Source organism: Papio anubis, chromosome 3, assembly GCF_008728515.1.
Source record: "Papio anubis isolate 15944 chromosome 3, Panubis1.0, whole genome shotgun sequence".
NCBI classification, from domain to species: Eukaryota; Metazoa; Chordata; class Mammalia; order Primates; family Cercopithecidae; genus Papio; species Papio anubis.
In genome coordinates, this window is record NC_044978.1 from 7728460 (window position 1) to 7750223 (window position 21764).

At 36.9% G+C, this 21764-nt stretch overlaps 1 protein-coding gene across 8 annotated transcripts in view; it reads right to left on the reverse strand.

Moving 5' to 3' along the window:
* Positions 1-21764, reverse strand: part of TENM3 (teneurin transmembrane protein 3) — a 1346134-nt gene that overhangs the window by 747413 nt on the left and 576957 nt on the right. For all 8 annotated transcript variants that reach the window (XM_009207910.4, XM_009207907.4, XM_009207902.4 and 5 more), the window contains exon 4: positions 4189-4268. The gene's annotated coding sequence lies outside the window, so the exon portion shown is untranslated. The remainder of the gene's footprint in view (positions 1-4188; positions 4269-21764) is intronic.

The following is a 21764-nucleotide window of genomic DNA, read 5'->3' on the forward strand; positions in this document are numbered from 1 at the left end:
TCCTGGCCTCCCAAGCAGCCAGGACTACAGGCACTTGTCACCATACCTGGCTACTTTTTAAATTTTTTGTTGAAATGGGGTTTCACTATATTACCCAGAATGGTCTCAAACTTCTGGGCTTAAGCGATTGTCCCACCTATGCTTCCCAAAGTGCTGGGACCACAGGGGTTAGCCACTGTGCCCGGCCTAGATTTTAAGTCTATGAGGTTAATGCTTTATATCTGATCACAGACTAAATTGAAACAATAAACTTCAGAACAGTGCTTTTTAACATATTTCAAAGTGAGTTTGCCAACAACCTCTCTGCATTAAATAGTTATTTCTGCCATTTTTTCACTGTCCTTGGGACAGCCCCAACAAGTCCATTTTGCTCACTCTGTAACTTCCCAATGTAGAGTAAATCACGATCCAGCCTCAATTCACCTTTTAAAAAAAGCAACGGCCTAACAAAGGAGAATTTTTTCTAAACATCGGTCTTTTATTCTTTTTCTTTCATAGGTATGTACTTCAGCAAGAAAATCTATTTAGCCTCTTAATCTTTTTTTTTTTTAATTGAGTCGAGGATACAGACATGGACATCATACTTAGAAATTCCCTTCTACGAAGTCAGATCCAAACATTCACAATGAAAGCATTCAATCAGCCTGAATGCTTCCTTGGGTACAGACCCTCCTCAGGATTCTCTGAAATCAGACTGAAAACTTCACAAAGTTACAGTATGGAGGCATTGAACCACACTCCTTATGCTCAGGCTCAGAGACAGCCCTGCTCATTCCGAAGGGCAGGACTGAGAAGCAGAGTGAAAAATTATCACTGTGTCCCACAGATTTAAAACTCTTAACTTTTCCCTTGCACCAAATGCTGTGTTTGCAAAACACCGAAACATCCAGATGAAAAAGTCAAATCTTCAGTCAGCCATTCTGATTTTTGTTCTACAAGACAACAAACGTAGAGCTACTTGTAATCATCACAGAGGCTTACGATGTTTTTTGGCATTGTTAATTTATGCTATTTCTTTCATCTCATCCACTTCTTTGATTATGCACTAGATAGTGATGTATCAGCTTCCAATCCCTGTTGAGGCAGGGAGGGACTATCCATCCTGAGTATCACGTGGGCTCTCTGATTTCCCTTTCCCTTTCCCTTTTGGACAATACGTCAGAAAAAAGAACTAAGAATTTTTATTCAAGCCAAAGGATTTACAATCTTGAGTTCCATTTTAGGAAGGCACGGGAAAGGGTGGAGCTTACTGACAAAAAATGATAGCCTTGGCTAATCTGGGGATTTCAATTATTTATGATATTCCTTTTCTCCATTTTGAAAACAGATCACATAACATTTTACATGTTTTCTACTGCCTTCACCACCTCTCGGAAACAAGAGCAGGATTCCGTGCCATGGGAATTGTGTGATCTTTAATTCTCAGTGCCATTTTTGGAAAACATTATTTTGTCATAATTTCATCTAGGACATGTTTCTGAGTATTTGTTAGGCTTAGTTAAAATATCTGGGTGACCTTAGGACATGTAAAGTGTATTCATAATCACAGTGGAAAGCATTAGTTAAAACATATGCAGTAAGAGTATACCCACTAGATCTGCTCTAAATCAGGAGAGGCACACTCAAGAAATCTTCCTAAATAATATAGTTTGAAGAAATTCCTTTGAAGTTTTTCTTTTCTTTTTGTTGGTGTGTGTGTGTGTGTGGGTTTTTTTTTTTTTTTTTTTTTTTTTTTTTTTTTTTATGATTTCCCAAGGTTAGAAAGCATGTCGTTGTTCTCCTTGTTTTTGGAAGAGCTTGGTGGTATGTGGATGGTAACTTTTGTTTCTTCATCAAGATATATACTTATACGTGTATTTTAAAGGCAGTAGCCTCCTCCATAGCTGCAACTATCACATAAGAAAATTTATCCTTCAATATGTATCTCAGAAGATCATTATAACATTCAAGTTTCTATATTAGCTGTTAAAGATGAACTTCTCTGGACTTGTCCTAGAGAAGCTCCCAGCGTGGGAAGAGTGGAATTCACGAACTGGCAAGAGAAGGATTTGAAGAGAGAGAACTTACAAGGCAAGGGGAGGATGGCATGTTTTATTATAGTGGCTTTCATAGGAAGCGCTTTTTCTAAGGCGAAATGCCGAAGACCTGAAGGAATCTCATCTCCAGTGGGCTTCGGAGAGCCAAGGATTGCTTTTGCACTGAATACTGAGTTATAGTTTTATAGCAGAAAACACACAGGTGATTACATTTTAGCTCAGAGTGCCTGAAATTGGGTGCGTGGCTCCCATTAGTAATAAGAGGAACTGTGCACCTAATTCCTTGGATACTTCAATAATAATTTGTCCTAAAAATTTAATTTATTTGAAGTCCATTATAAAACTAAACAGAGATAGGTTTTTCACAGTGTATGCTTGTGTTGTGATTCACATTTGAATGAAAAGAGAAGTCAGGAGGAGGATTTGAGGAAAATATCAGCAGAGCAACTTAGATAAATCATCACTTATCTCGGTTATGTGTATATTGCATGCACATTTCTAGGGTCTTGGTTTCTACAGGCAGTTGTGCAAAATATAGTGCAAAAATTCTTACAGAGGATCTTAAAAGAACAATAACTGAAGAAATACACAACGGTAAATTATTAAAATCTACTTTGCATTAACTGTTTTAGCTTAACATAAAAGTCTCACTGTTACCTAAATTGAGATCAAGGGAAGAGAGCTTCCCTGTATGCAGAAGATGGCACATAACGTAGCTAGCTATTCATTCCAGAGTTTTATTTTCATTTTGATTAATTACTCACTGGGCATGTAAGAATGTGTATGTGTGCATGCAGCAATGCTTATTAAAGTTCTCTCTTATTCCCTTTCTCTGAGATGCCCTTAGGGGAAATGTAAAAACGCAGTGCCTGATATGGATATTAAAATAAAACAATAGTAGTTGCTGCTATTTTACACAAAATTACACCACAATTTTATTCTTAAAAAAAAAAAAAAGACGACCTTCTATCTTATCTTTTCTCTTCTTAAATGGAATAGCAAAAAACTCTTTTTGTAATACTGAATTAGTGTCAACTTCACACACTACACACACATACACACACACGATAACTTGTTTTGGATAGAAAATTAATTCAGATCCAGTAACTTGAACACAAAATAATATCAGTGACAAAACCACAGTTATTGTCATAGACTCTTAAGATGTATGCATGCCCTCTAAACTTCTGACATGATTTTAAAAATTTAATATATTGTCTTTGAATGAATAGCATCAAAAAGAAATAACAATCCTACATATTTTTATATTTATTTTGTAATTTATGTAGAAAGTACTTTACTTCATAAAAACTTTTTGCTAAATTTTGTATTAAAATAAGAAACACACCATCGATTAGGAGAAAGCAAAGAAATTCAGAGTTCAACCCATTAAGCCCAAAGAGTCAGGCCCTTTGTGAATGACTTCCTCTAGGACACTGGATCTTCTAGGCATGTTACCGTACACTCATCCTGAGCAGGACACTTAGCAGATTTTCTCTTGTAAATTCTTTTGTAGCTTCCTGGTAGAAGACACTTTCCATTTTGTGGAAAGCCCTCAGAATATGGTTTTAAATGAATCTGTTCATAAGGTTCAAAGGCTTTTAATTACTAGACCATGGTTACCATTGAGAAAATGCATTGAGCTATATCAAGAAGAGAAAAAAAAAGTAACCAGGTACAGGTTTAATTCTCTAAGGTTGACATGTAAGTGCTGATCAGAAAGGATTAAGACTTCCTGAGAACAAGAGAACTCTCCAACAAATCACTTCCAAACTGGTGAAAGCACGTGTGTGTACATGCACACACACACACCATATAACACCATACACACTCTGTAATCCATTGTGATCATTCTATCCTATCCTGGTAGAAAATTCTCTCTAGTCAAAATGCAGAGATTTTTTACTTTCAAATGTCCTCATTCATCTAATTTTCCAGAAAAAGAAAAGCCTGTAGAAATAGTATGAGAATCCGATTAATTATACTTTTTGGAATCATTTACCTACAGCTAATTCATGAAGGGTAATAGCATAAATAATGGACTGCAAAGTAAACTGTAGCTTTGTGAAATTAACTTATTTTGTCAAGACCAACAAGCTGCATATTTGAAGAAGCCTCTAAGACTGGAGACATTTTGGTTCCTGGGACTTACCTTCTCTTCTTTAAAGAGGTCTTTAGTTCTCTTGCTTGCACAGAAATTCTAAATCACTTTGTCTTAGAAGAGCAGGAAATCTAGAATAAAGTAAATAAAACACATAAACTGGAAGAAAATTTGGTAAGATGGTTTACATGAATAATTTTAGTTCTAATACTTTTTAAAAATTATCAGCTGTATTATAACAAGGGATTACCATTGATGTGTTATAATTATACAGAAAAGATTATTAATAACCATAGGAACAATGTTTGTAGGCTACCCAAGCAGTGTGTTAAGCTGAGCTTTATTTTATGTGTCCATATAGTTTTTGCTTTTTTTCCAGTAGTTTAAAATGAATAAATTTATATGGTAATTTATCATTACAAAAAGTGAAATCTTTAAGAATTTACCTAAGCTCTGCCACCTTTCTATCTTGTTTAAAGGCCCTCTCATCCCTGTCCCTGTTGCAAATCCCAATGACATGTTACAGGAATTAGATCAAGGTTACATTGAAGATCTATAACATATGTGTAGGGATAGACACGTGCACACACATACATACATGACTCACACACAGCACGAGATAGCCTGGACTAGACTTTCTTCTCTTTCTTCTAATTACATCTTAGGTTACATTGTGTTCCTAGAGCCCAGGATTAGGTTCATTACAGTGTGAACTTACAAACATTTGTTTCTGGTAAAATATTGAAGAAAAAAAATACAGGAGTTTCTTATTTTTGCATGTCACTCAGTCATTTTAAACCACAGTCACAGCAAAAGTAAATCAATGCCTTGAGTTTCTCATTTTAGCAATTCAGTCTTTTGGAGTAGTTTCCAGTGTCAAACAGTGAGTCCCATTTTCTCTGTCCCCCTTCTTTTCCTAATCCTCACTTTACATTAAGAAACAAAAAATGAACACAAGAACACACAAACAAACAAATAAGCAAACAAACAGACAAAAAAAGAAAACCATGGAGGATTTAGGAGAGGCAAAGAGAAGGAGTAAGAAATTAGTTTTAGTTTTGAACCTTGTTGACTAAGAGATAAGCAATATGATTATCAGAAAAATGGAAACTGGGAGAAAACTAGTTTTTCTCTCAGAAAGCTGGGCTGGGTGTGGTGGCATGAATGAAATTGGTGACTTGGGAAACTGAGAAGTGTGAAAAAGGACCCGAGAGGCTGATTGGGTGTTATAAGTAGATGAGCACAAAAGATTCAATAGAAATCTAGGGAGATGGAATAGAATAGGTTTATTCTAGACCTTGTTGGGAGGTTTCCATGATGTTCCCAAGAAACTCTGTGTAAGCCACTCACTGAGAACTAACCCAAGGTAGGAATTTGCTTTGCAGAAAACTGGAAAGTCAAGAACGCACAGAAGATACGGGGAAGAGGAAAGAAATAGATGACTTCGGAAACCAGACTGTATGTTCAATTGATTGATTAAGCCCTTTCCTCCCTCCCTTTCTCCCTTCCTTCTCCCTTTCCTCTCCTCTCTTCTCCGCTCCTCTCTTCTCCTCTCCACTCCCCTCCCCTGCTCTCCCCTGTCCTCCCTTCCCCTCCTATCACCTCACCTCCCTGCCTCACCTCAGCCTCCCCTGCCCTCTTGTCTCCTCCCCTCCCCTTACGTCCCCTCCCATCCCCTCCATCCCCTCCTTTTCTCCTCTCCTTTCCTTTCCTTTTCTCCCTCCCTCCCTCCCTTCTGAACTTCCTCTTTCTCTTTCTTCAATTATTAATTTATTTAACCGATGTTTGCTGAGCACTTTTTGTTCGTTTAAGCATTGTGCTAGGTACCAGACAGGGACAGGAAAGTGGCTCTAAGATAAAGAATCGGTGGAGGGAATGAGGTTACTTCCTGGGCTTTCTTCTTCACAATCATGTCAGTGACAATCGTCTATTCCAGGCTATCTCGTGCTGTGTGTGTGTCATGTCTGTATGTGTATGTGCATATCTATCACTACACATATGTTATAGTATCATTCATGTTTGTCTTCTCTTTTGCATTAATTCATCTGATTTTTTCACACAGTGGGAACCTGAAATAGCTTACTGCATATATGTCATCGGTGTTTTTATTTATTTAAAAACCTTCCCACTACATCAGACTGACTGCCGTGTACCTAAGCACACTTTTTGCACCAGTGCTGCCACGGCACAGCACACAACTGCTAGTGATGAACCCAATGAAGGGGGCTTTCTACAAAACATCAAGGGGTAGTGGGAGAACAGATGAGGCATCCTGACATTGGAAAAGGTTTCCTCAGCAGGGAAAAGTGATTTAACTCGGGTACGTGGCAATCCGTGTCCACAGATCAGTATTCCTCTACTGAAAGAAAAAATTTAAAAGTCTTTCAACCAAGAAAACAGGATTCAAACATCTTGAGGCATTTGGGCCACCATGCCCTGGAAATAAAGTGAGTGGTGGAGTGAACACTTTAGCTCCAGACCTCAGATGGCTCTTGAAAACCCAAGTGTTCTAGGGTTTCTAGAAAGCTGGATATGAATTTCATCTTTTAAAATACGTTATTTTATGGCCAGGCACAGCAGCTTACTCCTGTAATCCCAGCACTTTGGAAGGCCAAGGTGGGTGAATCACTTAAGGTCAGGAGTTTGAGACTAGCCTGGCCAACATGGAGAAACCTCATCTCTACAGAAAATACAAAATTAGCCAGGCATGGTGGTGGGCACCTATAATCCCAGCTACCAGGAGGCTGAGGCAGGAGAATCACTTGTACCTGAGAGGTGGAGGTTGCGGTGAGTCAAGATTGCGCCATTGCATTCAAGCTTGGGCAACAAGACCAAAACTCCGTCTCAAAGAATAATCATAATAAAATAAAATATGTATTTTAGTTTCTTTCAAATATTCAAGAAGTCTATAGCTCTGCGTTGGTCTTGCACTCAAGTCTGTGCAGATCTTGCCACATGTAATTGTTGCAGTGTGGGCCCTACTATAGCAGGGATGTCATAGGCTCAGTGAAGTACCAGATGCTTTATGTGCAGGACCTACAACCAGACTGCCTGTGAACAGACTCTAACTCTGCCACAGAACAGCTGTGTCAGTATAACCTTGAGCAAGACTCTGAAATGGTCTATTCTTAATTACTGCCACTTTAAAATGGACAGAAAATACCTTCTCATGGGTTTGTTATGTGGATAAAATGAGTTAGCATTTGTAAAGCCTTTAAAAGAATACTAGTAAATTTAATAATGATTTGAAATCCTAAATTATAGTTAATAATATTTATAAATAAAGATGAAATAATTTTGCCCGAGTTAGCGGAAATCATTGCTTTTTAGACCAGGAACAGAATTTTGATTGGTAAGAAGAAGTTATCAATGAATCTTTGCCAATGGATCTTTGAGACTGGACTCAGAATGAAGCTAGTCATATTCTTCTAGAGTCAACTCACTTCTCAATTAGCATAGACTATCTGGAGATGAACAATACAGGATGGAACAAATGTGTTATGTGTTAAAAATACTTGAACAAAATCACGCAAAGTAGAAAAAGTAAATGAGAGGTGTTTGTTTGTTTGTTTCTTTGTTTTATCATTAAGGTAGTTAAAATTTGGCCCAGGCACAGTGGCACACACCTGTAATCCCAGCTACCTGGGAGGCTAAAGTGGGAGGATGGCATGGATCTAAGAGTTTGAGGCTGCAGTGAGCTATGATGGCACCACTGCATTCCAGCCTGGGTGACAAAGAGAGATCCTGTCTCTAAAAATAAAACTAAAAAATTTTCTTAAATCCTCAGTGTCTTTATGTATGAGTATGTCCTATGCTCCTCACCAAGTTTCAATTTTACCTTCAAACAAATCACAGTGAGCTTAACAGTAAGATGCGGGTTCTCCCTGTGTAAATTCACTAGCTAAACACCATAGGAAAAAATGTATGGAAACAACAGTTAAATGTGCCAATACAAACAGACAAATAATTCAAAGAAAGTTGCTGCCTTGCTCTTGAGGTGGTAGCTCACTCCTGCAGAAAAATGATTAAACTTTATTCTGCTGATATCGAACAACTATCTACTAGGAAAATAATTTGATATAGAAGTTTGGTGATATGATCCAAAGAATCTAAAACTGTACTTACAATATATTTGATAAAGAAGTTTGGCTGGGCGCAGTGGGTCACGCCTGTAATCCCAGCAATTTGGGAGGCCGAAGCCGGTGGATCACTTGAGGTCAGGGGTTTGAGACCAGCCCGGCCAACCTGGTGAAACGTGTCTCTACTAAAAATATAAAAAATTAGCTGTTCATGGTGGCACGTGCCTGTAAGTCCTAGCTACTCAGGAGCCTGAGGCAGGAGAATTGCTTGAACCCAGGAGATGGATGTTGCAGTGGGCTGAGATTGCACCACTGCACTCCAGACTGGGCAACAGAGTAAGACTCCATGTCAAAAAAAAAAAAAAAAAAAAAGAGTTTGAAGGTGGAGAGAATATGAATTATTTACAGTTTAACAGAATGAGAATACACCTATATAGAATTCCATTATTTTTATTTTTTTCATCCTGTTAGTATAAATGAATATAAGGAAGATTCATACTTTATAAAAAGTATATAACACACAAGAGGAAGACGAAGTTTAAGAGATTAGGGCAGTTTTCAACACACCATGAAGTAAGCTGGCAAAAATACATTGAGATCTGTTAACTGTCAAAACAATTTCAAAAAGTAAATTGAGCTTGTCATAAAAAATATCAGCAAGATAAATTAGTTTAATAAACTTGTGGCTGAGAAATATTTAAGTAATTTTTTTAATCAGCAAAATTAGTAACTTTTTTTTGGGTCTCACTTGCCATTTTAACACTAGACTAACACATGAAGAAAGCAAGAGCAGTGGTTCCTATAAAAAGTGTTTCCAAAATGTGTGCAAGTGGTCTTTGCATGCTGCAGAGATAACACTAGATAATTGAAATGCCAGATTCTTTGAAAAGTGTTTGCAATTATTTCTTCATTCCATTGTTCATCAAATATTATTGTGTGCATATTATGTGTCATTTTAGGTTTGGGGGATCTAAAGCCAGGCACAGCCTTTGCCCTCATGTAGTGAGACAGACATTAGATTATTGGTCAGGCACGGTGATTCATGCCTGTAATCCCAGCACTTTGGGAGGCCAAGGTGGGTGGATTACCTGAGGTCAGGAGTTCCAGACCAGTCTGGCTAACATAGTGAAACCTCATCTTTACTAAAAATACAAAAATTAGCTGGGCATGGTGGCGGGTGACTGTAACCCCAGCTACTCGGGAGACTGAGGTAGGAGAATCGCTTGAACCTGGGAGGCAGAGGTTGCAGTGAGCAGAGATGATACATTGCACTCCAGCCTGGGTGATAGAGCAAGACTCCGTCTCAGAAAAAAAGAAAAATCAGATTATCACACACAGATGCAGTTGTACACACACAACAACGATACGTGCTGTGGGACCACAGCACAGAGGACCAAGGGACCCAGTGAAGGTTCCTTGAGGAAGTGGCATTTCTAACAGATCTGGAAGTTGGGATTTATCTAGGTTGGATAGAGCAAGAGTGAGATGCTGGGATGGAGAATCTTCCAGAAGGAGGGGAGAGCCTGCACAAGACCCCATGATAGAAGGGAGAATGGTGAGTTTGAGGAGGTGAGAGAAGGTCAGTTTTGGGGCTCAGAGCCATTGACTTGGTGGTGTAGCAGGAGGTTGGGTGTCACAGGGACTGAACTAAGCAGTGTGTGGTGGGGCATATTAGGATTTTGATTTTCATCCTGAGAACAATGGAAACCTTTGGAGGGATTTAAGCAGGAGACATTGTCATCATGTTTGTGTTTTGAGCATATTACCCTGACTGCAGTTTGGAAAAGTGATTGAAAAAGGACAGAAGGCTCAGTGGGAGCTATTTCAACAGCCATAGCAGAAGCAAGAGAACTGCTGATACAACAGTTGCCTGTGGGCATCTAAAACCCCCACATTAAAAAGACTCAAGTGAAATTTAGGAAGTGAGATTAATGACACTAGCCAATAGATAATGTCATATGCATGTCAAACAGGTAGAATTTTTAGAGTTTTGTTTAGTCTATTGGTAGTGAGTTCCAAAATTCATGTTTTCATAAATTCTAATGTTTCAAAAACTAAAGTTTGTTGCTTGTCCTGAAGATAAATGCTGCAATTAAAATGGCAAGTGAGACCAAAAAATGCTATTAATTTTACTGATTACTGATTACAACAACATTATATAAATACTTCTCAACTTCGCTGACCCAATTTGTTTATCCTGGTGGTATTTTTAATAACAAGCTCAAGTTGCTGATTTAAACTGTGTTGCCATGCTTTTACTGGCATGTCAAGCAGCAGTGACGAAATTTAAACTTTGGACTCAACATGTAAGACAAAGATCATTTAAATAACAAATCAAACTTTGAATTATTTCTGATAGAAACAAACCTTCAGGTATGGTGGGATTTGAGACCTTACAAAACGACTATTTAGAGTATCTCACAATTTTAAGAGGTGCATTTGGAAAACGAACGAATAAAACCCCCCAACCGAGAACCATGAGACTTTGTAAAAAGACTGAACCTACAACTGATTGGGGTACCTGAAAGAGATGGGAAGAATGGAACCAAGTTAAAACACACTTCAGGATATCCCCCAGGAGAATGTCCCCAGCCTAACAAGACAGGCCAACATTCAATTCAGGAAATCCAGAGAATCCCAATAAGATATTCCATGAGAAGATCAACCCTAAGACACATAATCCTCAGATTCTCTAAGATTGAAATGAAGGAAAAAATGTTAAGGGGAGCCAGAAAGAAAGTCCAGGTCACCTACAAACGAAAGGCCATCAGACTAACAGTGGACCTTTCAGCAGAAAGCCTGCAAGTTGGAAGAGATTGGGGGCCAATATTCAACATTCTTAAATAAAATAATTTCCAACCCAAAATTTCATGTCTGGCCAAACTAAGCTTCATAAACGAAGAAGAAATAAAACCTTTCCAGACAACCAAAATGCTGAGGGAATTCATCACCATCAGGCCTGCCTTACAAGAGCTCCTGAAGGAAGCACTAAATATGGAAAGGAAAAACTGTTACCAGCCACTACAAAAATACACTGAAGTACACAGACCAATGACACACTATGAAGCAACTACATCAAAAGTCTGCAAAATAGCCAGCTAGCATTATGATGAGAAGATCAAATTCAGACATAACAATATTAACCTTAAATGCAAATGGGCTGAATGCCCCAAGTAAAAGACACAGAATGGCAAGCTCGATAGAGCCAAGACCCATTAGTGTGCTGTAGTCAAGAGACCTATTGAGATGGTTTGGCTGTGTCCCCCCCCAAATCTCACCTTAAATTGCAATAATCCCCATGTGTCAAGGGTGGGGCCAGATAGAGATAATTGAATCATGGGGTTGGCTTCCCCATGCTTTTCTTGTCATAGTGAATAAGTCTCATGAGATCTGATGGTTTTATAAATGGAAATTCCCTCGTATGATTGCCTTGCCACCATGTATGACATGCCTTGGCTTCTCCTTTGCCTTCCACCACTTGTGAGGCCTCCCCAGGCATATGCAACTGTGAGTACATTTGACTTTTTAAAATTACCCAGTCTTGGGTGTGTCTTTATTAGCAGTGTGAGAATAGACTAATACATCCATCTCACAGGCAAAGACACATATAGGCTCAAAATAAAGGGATGGAGGAAAATTTACTAAGCAAATGGAAAGCAGAAAAATGTAGGGGTTGCAATCCTAGTCTTTCACAAAATGGGCTTTAAACCAATAAAGATCAAAAAAGACAAAGAAGGGTATTACATAATGGTAAAATGTTCAATGCAACTTCTTGTTGCTAACTATCCTAACATATATGCACCCAATACAAAAGCACCCAGATTCATAAAACAGGTTCTTAGAGACCTATAAAGAGACATAGACTCCTACACAATAATAGTGGGAGACTTTAGCCCCTCACTGTCAATATTAGACAAATCATTGAGACAGAAAATTAACAAAGATATTCAGGACTTGAACTCAGCTCTGGATCAAGTGGACCTGATAGATATCTACAGAACTCTCTTCCCCAAACCAACAAAATATACATTATTCTCAGTGCACATGACACCCTAAAATTGATCACATAATTGGATATAAAACATTCCTCAGCAAATGCAGAAGAGCTGAAATCATAACAGTGTCTCAGATCACAGCACAATCAAATTAGAATTCAAGATTAAGAAACTCACTCAAAACCACACAACTACATGGAAACTGAACAACTTGCTCCTGAATGGCTCCTGGGTAAATAGAAAAATTAAAGCAGACGTCAAGAAGTGTTTTGAAACCAATGAGAACAAAGAGACAACATACTATAATCTCTGGCATGCAGCTAAAGCAGTATTAAGAGGGAAATTAATAGCACTAAATGTCCACATCAAAAATCTAGAAAGATCTTAAATCAATATCCTAACATCAAAACTAGAAGAACTAGAGAACCAAGAACAAACAAACTCCAAAGCTAGCAGAAGACAAGAAATAACGAAAATCAGAGTGGAACTGAGGGAGACAGAGACACACACACACACAAAAACCCTTCAAAAATCAACAAATCCAGGACCTGTTTTTTTTTTTTTCTGAAAAAATCAATAAAATAGATAGACCTCTAGCTAGACTAATAAAGAAGAAAAGAGTGAAGACTCAGACACAATAAAAAATGATAAAGGGGGATATCATCACTGAGCCCACAGAAATACAAACAACCATCAGAGAATACTATAAACATCTCTATGCAAATAAACTAGAAAATCTAGAAGAAAGGGACAAATTCATGGACACATACACTTTCCAAGACTGAATCAGGGAGAAGTTGAATCCCTGAATAGACAAATAACAAGTTATCAAATTGAGGCAGTAATAAAAGTCTATTAACCATAAAAAGTCAGGACCAGATGGATTTATAACTGAATTCTACCAGGGGTACAAAGAGGAGCTGGTACCATTTCTTCTAAAACTATTCCAAACAATTGAAAAAGAGAGACTCCTTCCTAATGGATTTTATGAAGCCAGCATCATTCTGATACCAAAACCTGACAGAGATACATCAAGAACAACAAAAACTTCAGGCCAATATCCCTGATGAACATTGATGCAAAAGTCCTCAATAAAATACCAGCAAACCAAATCCAGCAGCACATCAAAAGGCTTATCCACCATGATCAAGTCACCTTCATCCCCAGATGAAAGGATGGTTCAACATATGCAAAGCAATAAATGTAATTAATCACATAAACAGAACTAAAGACAAAAACCACATGATTATCTCAATAGATGCAGAAAAAGCCTTTGATGAAATTCAACATCCCTTCATATTAAAAACTCAATAAACTAGGTATTGAAGTAACATACCTCAAAAGAGCAAGAGCCATTTATGACAAATCCACAGCCAATATAATACTGAATGGGCAAAAACTGGAAGCATTCCACTTGAAAACTTGCACAAGACAAGGATGCCCTCTCTCACCACTCCTATTCAGCATTGTATTGGAAGCTCTGGCTAGGGCAATCAGGCAAGAGAAAAAATAGAGGGTATTCAAATAGGAAGAGAGGAAATCAAACTGTGTCTGTTTGCAGATGACATCATCCTATATCTAGAAAACCCCATCGTCTCAGACCAAAGGCTTCTTAAACTGATATGCAACTTCAGCAGTCTCAGGATACAAAACAATATGCAAAAATCACAAGCATTTCTATGCACCAATGATATACAAGCAGAGAGCCAAATCATAAATGAACTCCTATTCACAATTGCTACAAAGAGAATAAAATACCTACAGCTAACAAGGGAGGTGAAGGACCTCTTCAAGGAGAACTACAAACCACTGCTCAAGGAAATCAGAGAGGACACAAACAAGTGGAAAAACACTGCATCCTCAGGGATAGGAAGAACCAATATCAGGAAAATGGTCATACTGCCCAAAGTAATTTATAGATTCAATACTATTCCAATCAAACTACCATTGACATTCTTCACAGAATTAGAAAAATTACTTTAAAATTCATGTGGAACAAAAAAGACCCCATATAGCCAAGACAATCTTAAGCAAAAAGAACAAAGCTGGAGTCATCATGCACCTGACTTCAAGCTATACTACAAGGCTACAGTAACCAAAATAGCATGGTACTGGTACGAAAACAGACACATAGATCAAAAGAACAGAAAAGAGAACTCAGAAATAAGGCCACATGTCTACAATCATCTGATTTTCAACAAACCTGATAAAAACAAGTAATGGAGAAAGGATTCCCCATTTAATAAGTGGTGCTGAGCAACTGCCTAGCCATATGCAGAAAATCAAAACTGGACCCTTCCTTACACCTTATAGAAAAATTAACTCAAGATGGATTAAAGACTTAAATGTAAAACCTCAAACCATAAAAATTCTAGAAGCAAATCTAGGAAATACCATTCAGGACATAGGCATAGGCAAAGATTTCATGACGTAAGTGTAAAGGCAACCGCAACAAAAGCAAAAATTGACAAATATGATGTAATTAAACTAAAGAGCTTCTGCACAGCAAAAGAAACTATCATCAGAGCAAACAGAAAACCTAGAGTGGGAGAAAATTTTTGCAATATCCATCTGACAAAGGTCTAATTCTCAGAATTTACAAGGAATTTAAACAAATTTACAAGAAAAACCAAACAACTCCATTAAAACATGGGCAAAGGATATAAACAGACAATTCTCAAAAGAACACATATTTATGCACTCAACAAACATACGGAAAAAAGCTGAACATCACTGATGATAAGAGTAATGCATATCAAAACCACAGTGAGATACCATCTCACACTAGTCGGAATGACAATTGTTAAAAAGTCAAGAAATGACAATGCTGTTGAGGCTGTGGAGAAATAGAAATGCTTTTACGCTGTTGGTGGGAATGTAAATTAGTTCAACTATTGTGGAAGACAGTGTGGCTGTTCCTCAAAGACCTAGAACCAGAAATACCACTTGACCTAACAATCCCATTACTGGGTATATACTTAAAGAAACATAAATCATTCTATTATAAAGATACATGCACGCATATGTTCATTGCAGCACTATTCCCAATAGCAAAAACATGGAATGAACCCAAATGTCCATCAATGATAGACTGGACAAAGAAAATGTCGTACATACACACCATGGAATACTATGGAGTCATGAAAAGGAAAAACATCGTGTCCTTTGCAGGGACATGGGTGGAGCTGTAAGTCATTATCCTCAGCAAACTAATGCAGGGACAGAAAATCAAACACTGCATGTTCTCACTTATAAGTGGGAGCTGAACAATGAGAACACATGAACACAGGGAGGGGAACAATACACACTGGGGCCTCTCATGTGGTGGGGTGAGAGGAGGGAGAGCATTAGGAAAAATAGCTAATGCATGCTGGGCTAAATACCTAGGTAATGAGTTGATAGGTGCAGGAAACCACCATGGCACATGTTTACCTATGTAACAAACCTACACATCCTGCACGCGTATTCTGTAACTTAAAGTGCAACAACAACAGCAAAGATGCATTGATTGAACATATGACAACAGACCAAAAAAGGAAAAAAAAAGGAGAGAGATGCATGTGTAAAGTGTTTTCTGCCAAAAAATGAAGACTTCAGTTATATGTGAAATGTGTTAACTAAGTCCCTCCAACCTGAATATTTATTCAATAGAAAGAATGTTAGCAGTTGTTGGATATTGTGAATGATCCAACTAATTTTCAACTACTCATATTTGAAGGCTTTGTTAGTTTGATACTAACTTTAAAAGGTTAAGCATATTCAATTTCAATTTATTTTTACAATTCTTTGTATGAATATAAGGATAATACAAAGACTTTTACAATGTTTCATGTGCATCTCCTAGTCATATTAATAAAGCAACTGTTTGTTTTATAAATCAGTTACATCAAGATTCAACTACCCTTATATCAGACACAATAGATTTCAAGACAAAAAGGTATAAGACGACAATCACTATATAATGATAAAGGGGTCAATTCAGCAAGAGAATATAACAATTTTAAATACATATGCACACTGGAGGACCCAGATACATAAAGCAAATATTGATAGAGCTAAAGAGAGGCCCCAAATACAATAATAGCTGGAGACTTCAATACTCCACTTTCAGCACTGACAGATGTTCCAAACAGAAAATCAAAAAGGAAACATTGGAGTTGATATAGTTTGGATGTGTGTCCTTGCCCAAATCTCACATTGAAATGGAATTCCCAGTGTTGGAGGTGGGGGCCTGGTGAGAGGTGATTTGTTCATGGAGCAAGAGGGGGAAGTGTTAAACCATTCATGAGAACCCCATGATATCATGAATGGTTTAGTTCCTCCTCTGCTTGTTCTCTTGATCCCGCTTTTGCCATGTGATGTGCAAATTCCGCCTTCACCTGCTGCCATGATTGTAAGCTTCCTGAGGCCTCCCCAGAAGCTGATGCCAGACGTATGCTTCCTGTGCAGCCTGCAGAATTGTGAGTCAATTAAAGTGCTTTTCTTATAAATTGCCCAGTCTCAGGTATTTCTTTACAGCAATGTGAGAATCGACTAACACAGTACTTAATCTGCACTATAGACTACACGGACCTAACAGATATTTACAGAACATTTCATCCAATGGTTGCAGAATACACATTCTTTTCCTCAGCACATGGATCATTCTCAAGGATAGACCACATGTTAAGTCACAAAACAAGTCTTAAAATATTAAAAAATTGAAACGATATCAAGCATCTTCTCCAAACACAATGGAATAAAACTAGAAATCAATAGCAAGAGGAATTTTGGAAAACATACAAATACATGCAGATTAAACAATATGTTCCTGAATGACCAGTGGGCCAATGAAGAAATTAAGAAGAAAGTTGGAAAATTTCTGAAACAAATGATAATGGAAACACAACATACCAAAACCAATGAGATACAGCAAAAGCAGTACTAAGAGGAAGTTTATAGTTATAAGTGCCTACATCAAAAAAGAAGAAAAACACAAATAAACAACTGAGTGATGCATCTTAACAAATTATAAAAGCAAGAGTAAGCCAAACCCCAAATTAATAGAAGAAAATAAATAATAAATGAGATTGAAATAAAGAAAATGATACAAACGATAATGAAACAATGAGTTGGTTTTTTGAAAAGTTAGGGAAAATTGGCAAGCCTTTATCCAGACTAAGAAAAACAGAGAAGATCCAAATAAATAAAATCAGAGATGAAAAAGGAGACATTACAATTGATTTCACAGAAATTCAAAGGATCATTAGTGGCTACTATGAGCAAGTATATGCCAATAAACTGGAACATCTAGAAGAAACAGACAAATTCTTAGACACATACAACCTACCAAGATTTAACCATGAAGAAATCCAAAACTGGAACAAACCAATAATAAGTAATGAGATCAAAGCCATAATAAAAAAAGCCGAGGACCCAATAGCTTCACTGCTGAATTCTACCAAACATTTAAAGAAGAAGTAATATCAATCCTATTCAAACTATTCCAAAAAGTAAAGGAGTAGACAGTGCTTCCTAATGATTTCTACAAGGCAATTATTACCCTGATATCAAAACTAGACAAAACCACATCAAAAAAACAAACCCAACTACAGGCCAATATCTCTGATGAATATTGATGCAAAAATCATCACCAGAATACTAGCAAACTGAATTCGACAATAAATTAAAAAGACTATTCATTCTGAACAAGTGGGATTTATCTCTGTGATGCAAGAATGGCTCAACATATGCAAATCAATCATTGTGATACATCATATTGACAAAATGAAGAACAAAAAAAATATGATTATTTCAACCGATGCTTAAAAAGCATTTGATGAAATTCAACATCCCTTCGTGATAAAAACCCTTAAAAAACTGTGGAAAGAAGGAACATACATAATAAAAGCCATATATGACAGACCCACAGCAAGTCTTATACTGAATAGAAAAAAACCTGAAAGCCTTTCCTTTAAGATCTAGAACAGAACAAGGATGCCCACTTTTATCACTGCTATTCAATATAGTACTGAAAATCCTAGCTACAGCAATCAGACAAGAGGGAAAAAAAGGGCATTCGAATTGGAAAGGACAAAGTCAAATTATCCTTGTTTGCAGATGATATGATTTTATATTTGGAAAAAACTAAAGACTCCATAAAAAACTATTAGAACTGATAAACAAATTCAGTTAAGTTGCATCATACAAAATCAACATACAAAAATCAGTAGCATTTCTATATGCCAATGGTGAGCAATCTGAAGAGAAATCATAAAAGTAATCCCATTTACAATAGCCACCAATAAAGTTAAATACCTAGGAATTAACCAAAGAAGTGGAAGATCTCTATAATGAAAACTATAAAACGCTGATGAAAGAAATTGAAGAGGGCACTCAAAAATGAAAAGATATTCCATGTTCATGGATCGGAAGAATCAATATTGTTAAAATGTCTATACTACGCAAAGCAATCTATAGATTCAATGCAATCCCTATCAAAATACCAATGACATTCTTCACAGAAATAGAAAAAACAATCCTAAAATTTATGTGGAATCACAAAAGACCAGAATAGCCAAAGCTATCCTAAGCAATGAGAACAAAACTGAAGGAATTACATTACTTGACTTCAAATTATACTCTATAGTATAGTAACCAAAACAGCATGGTACTGGCATAAAAACAGACACATTGATCAAATAGAATAAAGAACCCAGAAACAAATCCACACACCTGCAGTAAACCATTTTCAACCAAGGTTCCAAGAACATACACTGGGGAAAAGATTCTCTCCTCAATAAATAGTGCTGGGAAAACTGGCTATCCATATGCAGAAGAATGAAACTTGATCCCTCTCTGTCACCATATACAAAAATCAAATAAAAATGGATTAAACACATAATCTAAGACTGCAAACTATGAAACTACTACAAGAAAACACTGGGGAAACTCTATAGGACATTGGTCTTGGCACATATTTCTTGAGTAACATCCCATGAGCTCAGGCAACCAAAGCAAAAACAGATAAATGGGATCACATCAAGTTAAAAGCTTCTGCACAGCAAAGGAAGCTTTCAATAAAGTGAAGAGACAACCCACAGAATGGGAGAATATATTAGTAAACTACTCATCTGACAAGGAATTAATAATCAGAATATATAAGGAGCTCAAACAACTATATAGAAAAAATCTAATAATCCAGTAAAAATGGGCAAAAGATTTGAATACACATTTCTCAAAAGAAGACTTACAAATGGCACCAACCCAAATGTCCATCAATGATAGACTGGATTAAGAAAATGTGGCAAATATACACCATGGAATACTATGCAGCTATAAAAAATGATGAGTTCATGTTTTTTTGCCAGGACATGGATGAAGCTGGAAACCACATTCTCAGCAAACTATCACAAGGACAGAAAACCAAACACCACATGTTCTCACTCATAGGTGGGAGTTGAACAATGAGAACACAGGGACACAGGGTGGGGAACAACACACACCGGGGCCTGTAGGGGGGTCGGGGGCTGGGGGAGGGATAGCATTAGGAGAAATACCTAACGTAAATGACGAGTTGATGGGTGCAGCAAACCAACATAACACATGTATACCTATGTAACAGACCTGCACATTGTGCACATGTACCCTAGAACTTAGGGTACAATAAAGGAAATAATAAAAAAGAAGGCTTATAATGGCAAACAGGCCTATGAAAAGGTGCTCAACTTCATTGATCATCAGAGAAATGCAAATCAAAACTAAAATGAGATATCATTTTACCCCAGCAAATAATAGCTTATATCCAAAGACAGGTAATAACAAATGCTGATGAGAATGTGGAGAAAAGGGAACCCTTGTAAACTGTTGGTGAACAGTTTGGAACTTCCTCAAAAAATTAAAAATGGAGCTACCATATGATCCAGCAATCCCACTGCTGGGTATATACCCAAAAGAAAAGAAATCAGTATATCAAAGAGATACCTGCACTCCCATATTTGTTACTTACAGCACTGTTCACAATAGCCAAGGTTTGGAAGCAACCTAAGTGTGCATCAACAGATGAATGGATAAAGAAAAAGTGGTACATACACACAATGGAATACTATTCAACCACAAAAAGAATGCAATCCTGTCATTTGCAACAACATGAATGGAACTGAAGGTCATTATGTTAAGTGAAATAAGCCAGGCACAGAAGCACAAGCAGCGTATGATCTCACTTTTTTTGTGTGTGTGTGTGGGATCTAAAAATCAAAAAGATTGAACTTATGGAGCTTGAGAGCAGAAGGATGGTAACCAGAGGCTGGGAGGGTGGTAGACGGGTCAGGGGTAGGTGGAGATGGTTAATGGCACAAAAAAATCATTAGAAAGAATGAATAACACCTAATACATGATAGCACAACAGGGTGACTATAATAATAACAATTGTACATTTAAAAATAAATAAAGGAGTATAATTGGATTGTTTGTGACACAAAGACACAGATGCTGGAGGGCATGGATACCCCATTTTGACGTGATTATCATACATTGCATGCTTGTATCAAAACATCTCCAGAATCCGTGAATAGATACACCTACTATGTACCCACATACATTAAAATAAAAAAATGTTTAAAAGATTCAGCTACCTTGTTTTTGAAAGAAGGCTGAGTATAAAGAAATATACCATAAATCATTTTTTTTAAAAAAATACAGATTATAAATAAATACTGCATACACAAATATGTAAACAACCAACCAACCGTCCAGATTTACCTATCCCCATAACCGGTAGAAAATATTTTACACTTTTCTAATATCACTTGAATTGCTCCAATTTCTAATATCACTTGAATTGTTTCTAATCTGTTTCTAATTGTTTCAATTTCCAATATCACTCGAATTGCTCAAATTTCTAATATCACTTGAATTGTTTGTTTTATGGTCTTCCCCTTGACCCTCATCATTAAACTTTTGCCGGATGGGTGTATTTAGTGCAGACATTCTAAAATTTTCACTTTCTTGTAAACAAAACAAATACAAAACAATGTATGACTTTTTGTTTTTTGGTAATAAAGCTTCTTAAGAAAAAAATACTTTTTCTTCAAATTCTTGATTTTGCATTTTATTTCTGATCAATAATTAATCGTTTGAATGTTGTTTTTTCCCCCAAATCTAGATTTTTACATTCAATATTTTTCTTCATTGTTAACAACACATTTAAAAACTGAAATATATAATCATGAGTGCATTATTGCAGTGTTCTCTTACAGCGGAATGAAATAGCTTAAATGCCTTACCAAAATGGCAGTAAGGAATTTGTCCCCTCAAGAGAAAGTGCCTTTATTTTACATCCATATAACTCCATGACCTCCATGGGTCCTGGAATTCTTCTAAATTATTTTATTATTAATACATCATATTTATGAGAGTATGACAACCAGTGGATTACAGCTATAATGGATTTGGGTACATATGATGTATTACCCTACTGCAAATTATATAAATGAGAAAAATTGTTCTTTGATCTTTAAAAATAAACTTCCTTTACGGTGTATTGTTCACAAAATACTCCCCTGGCAGGAAGTGT